The 11,043-nt window shown below is 43.0% G+C and overlaps 1 pseudogene; it reads right to left on the bottom strand.

Annotated features, from left to right (window-relative positions):
- Window positions 1-679: 679 nt before the first annotated feature.
- Window positions 680-3,999, bottom strand: Gm12851 (annotated as a pseudogene).
- Window positions 4,000-11,043: the final 7,044 nt, after the last annotated feature.

Below are 11,043 nucleotides of genomic sequence, written 5' to 3'. Positions count from 1 at the left end.
AATCACCGCCATTTCTCATTCAATTCCCGTCTGCGCAGTCGCAGAGTCATCTTGAACGGTGGGCTCTATGTTGCGTCCTGTGGCTGTGGGGTGCACTGTAGGGATAGAAGGCACATTAAGAAAGAAGCGGTGAGGACATTTCCGGAAGGACTGTGGCACTGTCTGCCCACGAGTGATGCTTTGGTGAAGCACACAGGTTACATTTATATAATTACCATCTCAATCAAGTGTAAACTTTACATGGGAAAGGTCAGGTTTTTCTGTTTTGTTTCCACATCCCTTGAATCTACCACATAATAGAAAGTTACATGTTGAATAGAAACTATCAAGATCCAAAGAGTAACGGGGTGAGAGAGCGAGAGAGGGAGAGAGATGCATGACTATGGCTGTTGAGACGACTCAGTGGGTAAGTTGCTTTCTGGCAAACCTGATGTCCTATGTTCAATCCCTGCAACTCACCTGAGAGAAGGAGAGCTCTGACCCTTACAAGTTATCCTCTGACTTCTATATACATGCCACAGCATGAATGCTCATGCACACACACACACACAGATGGACACACAATCAATAAATGCAATTAAATTTTTTTTAAATATAAAGTTCACGATTTAAAACCCAGTCTCTTGTTAGTAAAGCAAATGTACTACTTTTGTTTTTAAAGCTTGCACAAAGCAATTTATTAACAGAAAATTATTTGAGAAGTCCTGTTCACAGAAGGTGACCACGACGATCCCCCCCCCTTTCTTCTAGTGCTGTCAGTAGGGATAGTAGGGATGGGGGGACATTCTCAATTGGCCCAGTCTTCATCCCAGAACAAGCAAGCACTGAGAGCTGACTGGGCTCCAGGTCCAGGAGTCTTGGTCCTGTTTTCTCCTGTGGCCCAGAGTTTGCTATGCAGGGCAGTGATCCCAGCTCCTTGTACCTCTAGACCACATCTGGGGAAGCCAACATGGCTGCATACCGGGAGGACTCGTCTCTGTCAGCCTTTGCCTTCATTCTGCCAGTCACTAGGCAGACAGTTTCTTGCCAGAAGGGTGTTACTGATGTGTCAAAGATGTGGCAGGCAACAAACACATTCCCTCCTTCAGCCACCTGAGGTCCAAGGCTGATGGTCCTTTTACGGTGCAATTTCTGAAGGTTGTCTCCAGATTCCTCCACTGGCAGCAAATGCACTACTTTTTTTTTTTGAGACAGGGTTTCTCTGTGTAGCTCTGGCAATCCACCACGCCCGGCTGCACTACTTTTGATAACATTTTACTTTAATGTTCCACACTTAGCAAGCAGTTTTAATAATTGTATCAATGGCCAGCAGTGGTGGCACATGCCTTTTTTTTTTTATTAAATACTTATTTATTATATGTAAGTACACTGTAGCTGACTTCAGACACACCAGAAGAGGGCGTCGGATCTCGCTGTGAGCCACCATCTGGTTGCTGGGATTTGAACTCAGGACCTTCGGAAGAGCAGTCGGCGCTCTTAACCACTGAGCCATCTCGCCAGCCCCGGCACATGCCTTTCATTACAGCACTTGGGAGGCAGATGCAGGTGGATCTCTGTAAGTTCGAGGCCAGCCTCATATATAGTGCAAGTTCCAGGACAGCCAGTGCTACACAGAGAAACCCTGTCTTAAACCTTCCTTCTGCAAAAAGAATTATATAAGCAGGGCTGGAGAGGTGACTCACTCGGTGGTTAAGAGCGCTAGCTGCTGTTCTTAGGGAGGAGTCAGGTTTAAGTCCCAGAGCCCATGTGGTAGCTCACAACATGTAACTCTAATTCCAGGGGATTTGGCACTCTCTCCTAGCCTCCACAGGTACTAGGCATGCATGTGATGTATAGATATACATACAGTCAAAACACTTATGAATATAAAACAGTAATAAATTAATAGAAATAATAAAAAAAAATTTACAACATCATTGGCCAGAGAGATGGTAAGGGCTTTTGCCACCAAGCCCTGATGACCCAACTCCAGGAAAGTTGTCCTTTGACCTCTACACACACACACAATTTTTTAAAAGGAAAACATCAGGAATTTATGGAAACTCTTTATTCAAATTTTTCAAACACCAGTGTCTGCCAATGCTTGCTTTTGTATCTATGAGAGTAACTTAGAGACAAGATACCTTTTCCCTCTCCAGCCTGATAATGTAGGAGTCCTAAGAAAGACAGTCTTTTACATAACTACCACCAACTGTCAAATTCAGGAGGTGAATAGTGAAACTGTCACCTCATCCAAAGACAGGCATCACCCACCACTCACTTGTCTTAATCACATCCTGCAGTGGGACGACATTTGGGGTCCTAAGCTGAGATCACAAGGTCCATTTATCACTTTCTGTTTAATCTCCCCCTGCCTGAGATGCTGCCCCAGTCCCTTGAGGCCTTGATGTTTTATGGACCACGAAGCAATTACTTTGGAAGAAGTCCTCCTGTTCAGGTATGTTTATCTGATATCTCCTTGTGATTAAATTCAAATTTTGTGTCTTTGGCAGAATTGCCAGAGAGTGGTGCTGTGAGCTTGTCCGGTCCACCGATCTCTATCCCTGGGATAAACTAACATATGCCAGGCTTCTCCACTCCAGAGTTCCTGTTTCGGGCTTCGTGATTGTTGTGCTATGTGGAGATACCTTGAGACTGTGGACATATCCTGTTTTTCTGCATTTATTTATTTATGGGGCAGTGCATCACAGCATGAGTGTGGAGATCAGAGGACAATCTGGAGGAGTCACCTCCTTCCTTCCACCATGTGAGTTACATAAATAACAGTGTGGGCTCTGGGGGGGTCACACTCAGCTCATCAGGCATGGAGGCAAGAGCCTCAACCTACTCAACCTACTCAACCTTCTTGTTGGCCACATCTTAGCATCCACAGACAATTCCTTTGTTGTTGTTATTATGGGCTGTTTACTCTTTGTTTTTCTGAGACAGGATCTCATGATGTAACTCAAGCTGGCCTAGAATGCTCTGTGTAGCCTAGACTGGTACCAAGCCCCACCCCCCATCTTTCTATTAAATCTTCCCAAGAGCCAGGATAATAGATGTATGTACACTACCATTCCTGACTTTGTTGACAACTCTCACTAGAGTTAGTTATTGTTGTGATACTTGTCAAATAGTTACCGTCTCACTGTACCATGCACTCCACACTTGTTGGTTGGTATGCTGTGAGAAAAATGTGTCAATGCATTTATTTGTATCAGCATGGATTTGAGATACAATTTTATTCACTGGGGTCATATTGTCTGTCACTATAAGCATTTTTATACATATATTCTCTCCGATTAAGCTAGCTACCATCTTCGTTTCACATACATTATTTCTAAGTATCATTTCTTTATCTAAGATAAGATATTCTAGGGCTGGAGAGATGGCTCAGTGGTGAAGAGCACTGTCTGCTTTTCCAGAGGTCCTGAGTTCAGTTCTCAGCAACCACATGGTGGCTCACAACCATCTGTAATGGGATAGGATGCCCTCTTCTGGTGTGTCTGAAGACAGCTACAATGGACTCATATACATAAAGTAAATAAATAAATCTTTAAAAAAATTTTAAAAAAATAAGATATTCTATGCTCAAAATGAATCTACTCCTAAAGTCAGCTTGAATAATTTAATAAACCTCAATATGTTTCATAACTGTTCCATAAGTACAATAAAGGCTTAAAGCACACTTTTGACCTTTGCCTTTGTCGATTAATCAGTGTATAAATTTTCATGCATTAAGGCAGTCTGGTGTGGGTTTAAATGCAAACCGATACAAACGTGAAACAGCATAATCCTACAAACACCTCTTAGGGACAGTGGGCATCTGACTATAGAGTAGGTTGTAGGTGATATTACAGTGGACTTTTCAATTAACAGTGCTAATGTTTTTTTGAAATCTCATTTATTGGCTCTTAGAATTCAAAAAGACTGAGCAGCCAATATGTAAAAACCTTGATTTAATGGCCGAAGCTTCAGAATTACCAGGAGAAAGCACTTTTTTTTTTTTTTTTTTTTTTTTTTTTTTTTTGTTTTTCGAGACAGGGTTTCTCTGCATAGCTCTGGCTGTCCTGGAGCTCACTTTGTAGACCAGGCTGGCCTCGAACTCAGAAATCCGCCTGCCTCTGCCTCCCCAGTGCTGGGATTAAAGGCGTGCGCCACCACGCCCGGCCTAATGTATGATTTTTTTTTTTTTTTTTTTTTTTTTTTTTTTTTTTTTTTGGTTTTTTGAGACAGGGTTTCTCTGTGTAGCCCTGCCTGTCCTGGAACTCACTTTGTAGACCAGGCTGGCCTCGAACTCAGAAATCCGCCTGCCTCTGCCTGCCAAGTGCTGGGATTAAAGGCGTGAGCCACCATGCCCGGCTTGAGAAAGCACTTTTAAGCGTGCTCAGGACAGAGAGGTACTGTAGGATTCCTTACGTGGCTGACTTGTACCCTTCCAAACCATACTTGCTGGAACTTGAAATCCAAGATTATGATGCTGAGAGGAAAGCTTGGAGTCAGCAGGCCTGAGATTCATGTTTGCATCCAGGTACTGTGAGAGAGGCAGAGAGGCCCTCTTGTCCCTCTGCCCTGCTATGTCCCCTGGGCTATGAGCACACAGTGCTCTGTTCTGCTTTTCTTCTGTTGAGAACACTAGAAGGTACTTTCCACCAGCAACAACTCTGGCCACACACCAAACCTGTTGCTGTCCTTGATCTTGGACTTCCCAGACTCCAGGACTCTGAGAAATAAAAATTACCCAGTCTAAAGTATTTTGTCATAGCAGCATGAAGGGACTAAGACAAAAGCTGAAAGAACAGGCAGGTTTGTAATCACTACATCTAATTTGTAGACTGTTCTTTTACTCTTAGTTCATTTTATGGTCTATAAAAACTATTACATACTGAGTAATTAATGTGGAGCAGAAGCTTACTTGTCACAGCTCAGAGGCAGAGCAATCTGAGACCAGTGCACCAAGAGGTATTGACATGGTACCTAGCTGCATCCGCACATGGAGGAAGACAGAAGAGCAAGCTGGCCAGATGGATGCAGCATGGAGCCTCTTTAGAATTTCATCCCTTAGGGAGGAGCCCTGCCAGCCTAACTGTCTCTTAAAGACCGGTCTCTTCATCCTGCCTATCACTTGGCATCCAGATTCTGGAGGGGACAAATTCAAAGCAAGTCCACCCTCTCAGCAGTTTCAAAGGGCTCCTAAATCGTCCTTATCTTTGGTAGTGTTTATATACCAGTTTGATTCCCATTGTGTCTTTTCTCAACACTCTCTAATAGATATTTGTTGTCCTGATTCTGTATATAACTATGAGCAGCATAAAACTAGAATTATTGTTCTTAAATTTTAATTTGAAGTTTTCATTTCATGTTTTTGTTGGTCATTTACACTTATCATTAGTCCATTTGAGCTTGTTTGTAATATTTTGTTTGGTTTTCTGTTAATCATATTTTTTACTTTCCTAAATTTCTTTTTTTTTTTTTTTTTTTTTGAGACCGGGTTTCTCTGTATAGTCCTGGCTGTCCTGGAACTCACTCTGTAGACCAGGCTGTCCTGGAACTCAGAAATCCGCCTGCCTCTGCCTCCCAAGTGCTGGGATTAAAGGCGTGCGCCACCACACCCGGCTTCCTAAATTTCTTGAATTCATCATTTGTGTTTCTCTCTTGCCCAGTTCGTCTTGAAAAGCCAACCAACCAACCAAACAACAACAACAACAACAATAATAAATTTTCTTAATAATAATAATTCTTTTTTTAAACCTTGTTGTGATGTAGGACCTTTAACTTTATTTGTTTTTATTATTATATGTCTTTTCTATTTTTTCAAATAGTCAAAAGTTTATAAATTGTATTGATCCTAGCAAAGACTCATTTTTTGCTTTCATTAATTTTCCTTATTATCTCCTGCTTTTTTGTTGTATTCCTTTCTCCCCAGTCCTTAGTTTTTACTCCTTTTATAGATTGTGGGTGGGAGTTACTTTGAGTGATGTTCTTCCTCTTCAATCTGTTGGGAGCTATTAAGACAACTGTCCTGACCACACCCTGATACCACCAAGTTCCTGCTTCCCCCGTGTAGCTGCCAAAAGAAAACTTTCCACTGCCCCACCCATCCTGCTGAGAAGTACTTCCTCTTTTGCTTGTGCATTTCCACTGCCCCACCCATCCTGCTGAGAAGTACTTCCTCTTTTGCTTGTGCATTTCTGATGCCCCATCTCTCCTGCTGAGAAGTACTTCCCCTTTTGCTTGTGCATTTAAGCCTTGAGCCTTGCTGAATACAGTGACACCTTGATGCTACTCAGACTGGTTCCGTGTCGTTCCTGCACTTGGTGTCCATCTCTCCCTCCCCCCATTTGGTTCTTAGGAGAAGGTCCCCTCGAGACCCTCGAATAACTGGACCTGCTGGACCAGTCACACTTGCCAGAGGACCTGGGCTTAAAACTGATCAGCCACATCAGGCAGCTGAGTTGAGTATAGTATGAGGAGATCCAATGCTGTTGTCTTCTGTCCTCTGTGGGCATGAGACATATGTGCAGGTACTCACACATACACAGATAATAAAAACCAAGGAAACATTTAAAAACTCCCAAAGGGGTTAAAAAATCAGACATTAATCATATACACTTTTATTTAGAAATGTTTATTAAACTTTTTGTTTGTTTGATTTTTAGACAGGGTTTCTCTGTGTAGCCCTGGCTGTCCTGGAACTCACTTTGTAGACCAGGCTGGCCTCGAACTCAGAAATCTGCCTGCCTCTGCCTCCCTAGTGCTGGGATTAAAGGTGTGCGCCACCACCACCCGGCTTGTTTATTAAACTTTAATAATCATTTGCTTTGAACAATAACTAACATTTAATAAATGTTTACTTTTAAAACATGCTCAAATTCTTTTTTTTTTTTTTTTTCTTTTTTTACATTGCTAGGGATGGAACTCGGGGCCTCAGGTACTACTCAAACATATCACTGAAAACACTGGATAGGCAGGTTACAGTAAATTGGGTAAATCTTTGCTCTAGGTTTTATTTAGATGCTATTTGATGACTATCTTAGCTTTTCGATCACTAAAAGTTAGTGGTTTATTAATTAATTCATTCTGAAAGGATTTACTCAGTAGTCACAAGATACTGTGTCAGACACAGAAACAAGCAACTAATGGCTATTACCTAGGCTAATGGTAGCTCAAGCTAACTGGCACTGGATCTACAACGTTGTAACTCTCACAAATACAAAGTTTCAACTGGCCAATCAACCATGCAGAGTCTTTACCACAAGTGTGGCTCTTTTTCTGAAAACTTCAGTTTCTAGGTTGTTTTTTGTTTTTTTTGTCTTTTTTTCCAGGGGTTGGGGGGAGAGCATTGTTTGTTTTGTAAAATCTGTAGCATATATATTCTAGATCCAATTTATAAAAATATGAACCAGGTACCCAGCTTGGGGTCTGGGGGGAAAGCTGTGACAGTGCCTCTTGTTGGTGATTGGGGTGAAGCCCTGGCTGTGATGTGAATTGCTGTGGGTGGTTTCTGAAGAGCCAACACTTAGTGTTTGCTCTATTGGAAAGAGGACAAAGGGATATTGTCAAATTGAGCTGTCAGGGCTGCTGATGAACTTGGACCAGTTTCTGTCATTGCAGAAAGTGGGAGCAAAGGAGAGATGTTGGATCTGGGGCATGTGACCATCTCAGTGGCACTTCAGGTACCTGGAACAAACCCTACCTGCTGCTGGAGATGATGCTGACAGCCAGGTTTCAGGTTGGCCATCACGTACCTCCTCCACCAGAGCAGCAGGCAGAGGCTGTTGGGAGCAGCAGTTCCCTCAGTGTGGTCAGGGCACAGCCTGTCCTGAGAGCCTTGGCAGTGACATCATAGGCAACTGTTCTCCAGACTACTTCCTGGGCAATCATCAGCCATTAGGAGCCAGAGCAAGCAAATGGGCTTCCTATGTGGCATCTGGTGGCCCCAGTGCACAGATTCTGTAGGACTGCTCAAGGTTGCTCAGTGGGAGTACAAGTGACTTCAAGGCTCTTGTGGAAATATCCTTGGTTTAAATTAACTATAAACAAAATGCCAGACGAGTGGTGGTGGGGTCTAGCATCTTCACATGTTTTTCAATTGAGGTTCTTTCCTCTCAGATAACTGAAAGGTTTTCTGTTTGTTTCTGTCTTTGAGGTTTCATAAATAATTGAGAGAGAGAGAGAGAGAGAGAGAGAGAGAGAGAGAGAGAGAGAGAGAAGACATCTTTAGTGTTTTAATAAGGAACATTGAATCTGTAGATTGCTCTGGTTGTATGGACAGTCTAGCTATCAGTGCTGGCCACCCTAACCCAGGAACTCATGTCTTTCCAATTGCTTATGATGGCTTCTTTTCAATTAAGCTTTTTTTTGGGTTTTGGTTTTTTTTTTTTTTTTTTTTTTTTTTTTTGGTTTTTTGAGACAGGGTTTCTCTCTGTATAGCCCTGGCTGTCCTGGGGCTCACTTATTAAGCTTTTCACTAGAGAAACTTTATCTCGTTCATCATACCTTGATATTTTGTAGATATTGTAGATGGTGTTGCTTTCTTGACTTTTGTTTGGGTTGATACACTATCAGCACTTGATAGCCATGCTGATAATTGTACTTCATAACTTTGCCAATGTTCTAATAATATTGCTTTAATGGAGTCTCTGGGGTTCTTCTCCATGCACAGTCATGTTGTAGAGGGCACAAGGTCCTTGTTCTCACAGATAAACACTAGGGCAGTGAGTCTCAACTTTCCTCATGCTTCAATCCTTTAATACAGTTTCTCATGTGGTAATGACTGCCATCCACAAAATGATTTCATTGCTACTTCATAGCTTTAATTTTGCTACTGTTATGAATCATAATGTAAATGTTTGAAATGCTCGATACTTGCTATGTAACCCCTTCTGTGTGAACACCTACAGGTTGACAAACCCTGCACTATGGGAGCCAGGAATGTTAAACATGCAAGGTTATCTCCTCAGAAGAATGGATGCATTTCTGTTTTCCGCCTGGAAAGGTGGGAGTGGACATAGTTACCATCCTGGTGACCTGTGCTATCTATAGGGTCAGACCACACCCGAATCCCTCGGGCTATTATGTTTGTCCCAGACTCCCCCATCCCCATCCCCCAGGACTTTATCTTTAGCATTGTTTCTCTGTCAATAGAATCCATCTCTAGGGAACTTGTTCCAAGTACTTTGTAGCATGATGACCTCTGTGATGACCTAGAGACCCCACCAGGCTCTTAGGCCATAGAACCCCTCCCTATGGAAGAGGTCATGTTTACTTTCCAATAGAGTTCTGATACAGTCACGTCTTAAGCTTTATTCTGATTATTGTCACTGGGGAAAACTTTTCTTTTCCAAGGTTGAACTAAATTTAAATCTGTCTAAAAAGAATTGCCTGGTGTCAGACTCTAGAAGTTTGAACCAACACTGCCTGAGTCATGTTGGAATTCTTACTCTTTTCCTCTCAGGCAGATTCCAGCCCTTCCTGGTGTGTTGGCTGTTGGCTTGTCACATATGGCTTCTGTTATGTAAAGTTTATCCTTTCTTTCCTTTTAAAATTTGTTGGGTTTTTAGACAGGGTGTCGTTAGTTGGCCGGGCTGGCCTGAAACTCAAGATATAGATCAACCTGGCTTCAAACTCACCATCCTCCTCCCTCGGTGTCATTGATGATGAGAATACCATCATTGCAGTGATAAAGAATTTTCTTCCTGTCTCTAATTTGTTCACATTTTAGTGATGAAAGGAAGCTGGATTTTATCTAATAACATTCATTTTATCTAATAACATTCATGTATCCATCAGGACAGTCCTGGGTTTCTCTTCTCCATTTATTCAGCTGGTGTATGGTCTCCTAGAAATGAAGCTCTTCTACAGAAGTCCAGACAGCAAGAAAGCCATGGGTTCTAACGTCACAAAACCCATCTGCCACTCATCCTGCTTTTTGAAGTTGTTTTTTTATTACTTGTAATTATATGTATATGGAGGAAGGGCAGTGTGTGCACATGAGTGTAGGTGCCCCTGAAGACCCCAAGGAAATGGGGTCTCTGCAGCTGAAGTCCCACGTGTCTGTGAGCTGCCCAATGTGCATGCTTGGGTCCTCAAAAGCAATACACATTCTGACCACTGAGCCATCTCTCTATCCACCCCGCCCCCAAGCCACTCAGTTTTATGCAGTTGTTGGCTAAGTGCTTAACCCTTTGAAGTGGGGATAAGAATGTGTACATCTGTGAGAAACTACTGCTTAACAGACACAGTTTTGATTCAGGTTGTAAAACGTTCAGGAAATGGGTATTTGTGTCAATGAATACCTTCAGGGTATAATTGGTGCCACTGAAGTGGACACTTACAAATGGTTTAGAGAACTTCCCATCACACAGGTTTGTCATTTTTCTGTGTGTGCTTCATACATCCTTACGGAAGAACTAAGCAATAAAACCCACAAGGAGGATTAAAATGAGAACCCCCATAAAAGGGTGGCCTGGGGTGGGTGACTGCGGTCGGAAGACAGTCATTCCATTTTTCAGGAACGCCTTGGGTCCTATAACCAGAATCTTTTGTGGTCTCTTGGCAAGAGACAGACCTCACAGAGAAAAGCCTGACTCGCAGAATTAGCAATGCGGAGGCTCTCAGGGCTTCAGGCAGATGGATATTGCTTATGTTTGCAACTCTCAAACTTGTAAATGGAGCTGGGTTAGACCCAGTTCGCTCCATCTGGTCAGCACTGGTTATCGCACCCAGCCAGCCAGCACTTAGTGAGCAGCTGTGCAGTCATTAGGGGGGGAGGGGGCGTTAAGGAATGTTTTATTTGTACCTTCAGACAAAGGTCAGGTTGTGCATCACGGTCGGCTAGTGGAACTGCTTCTCACCCTCCCCTTCCTGCCCCACCTCACCTCAGTGGCCCTTCATCCTCTCACCACAAGGGCTAGACTTTGCCACCTGAGCCAGACGGACGTGTAGCATGGGTGGGGGAATGGACTGCGTGGTTCCTTTGTGATGTTGGCTTCAATTGTAGCAGCAGTCCCTAGCCCAGCCCAGGCCAACCCAGCCCAGCCCAGCCCTGCCTAGCCTAGGCTA

Source organism: Mus musculus, chromosome 4 (genome assembly GCF_000001635.26).
Source record: "Mus musculus strain C57BL/6J chromosome 4, GRCm38.p6 C57BL/6J".
NCBI lineage: Eukaryota > Metazoa > Chordata > Mammalia > Rodentia > Muridae > Mus > Mus musculus.
This window is presented reverse-complemented; position numbering and strand designations above follow the sequence as displayed.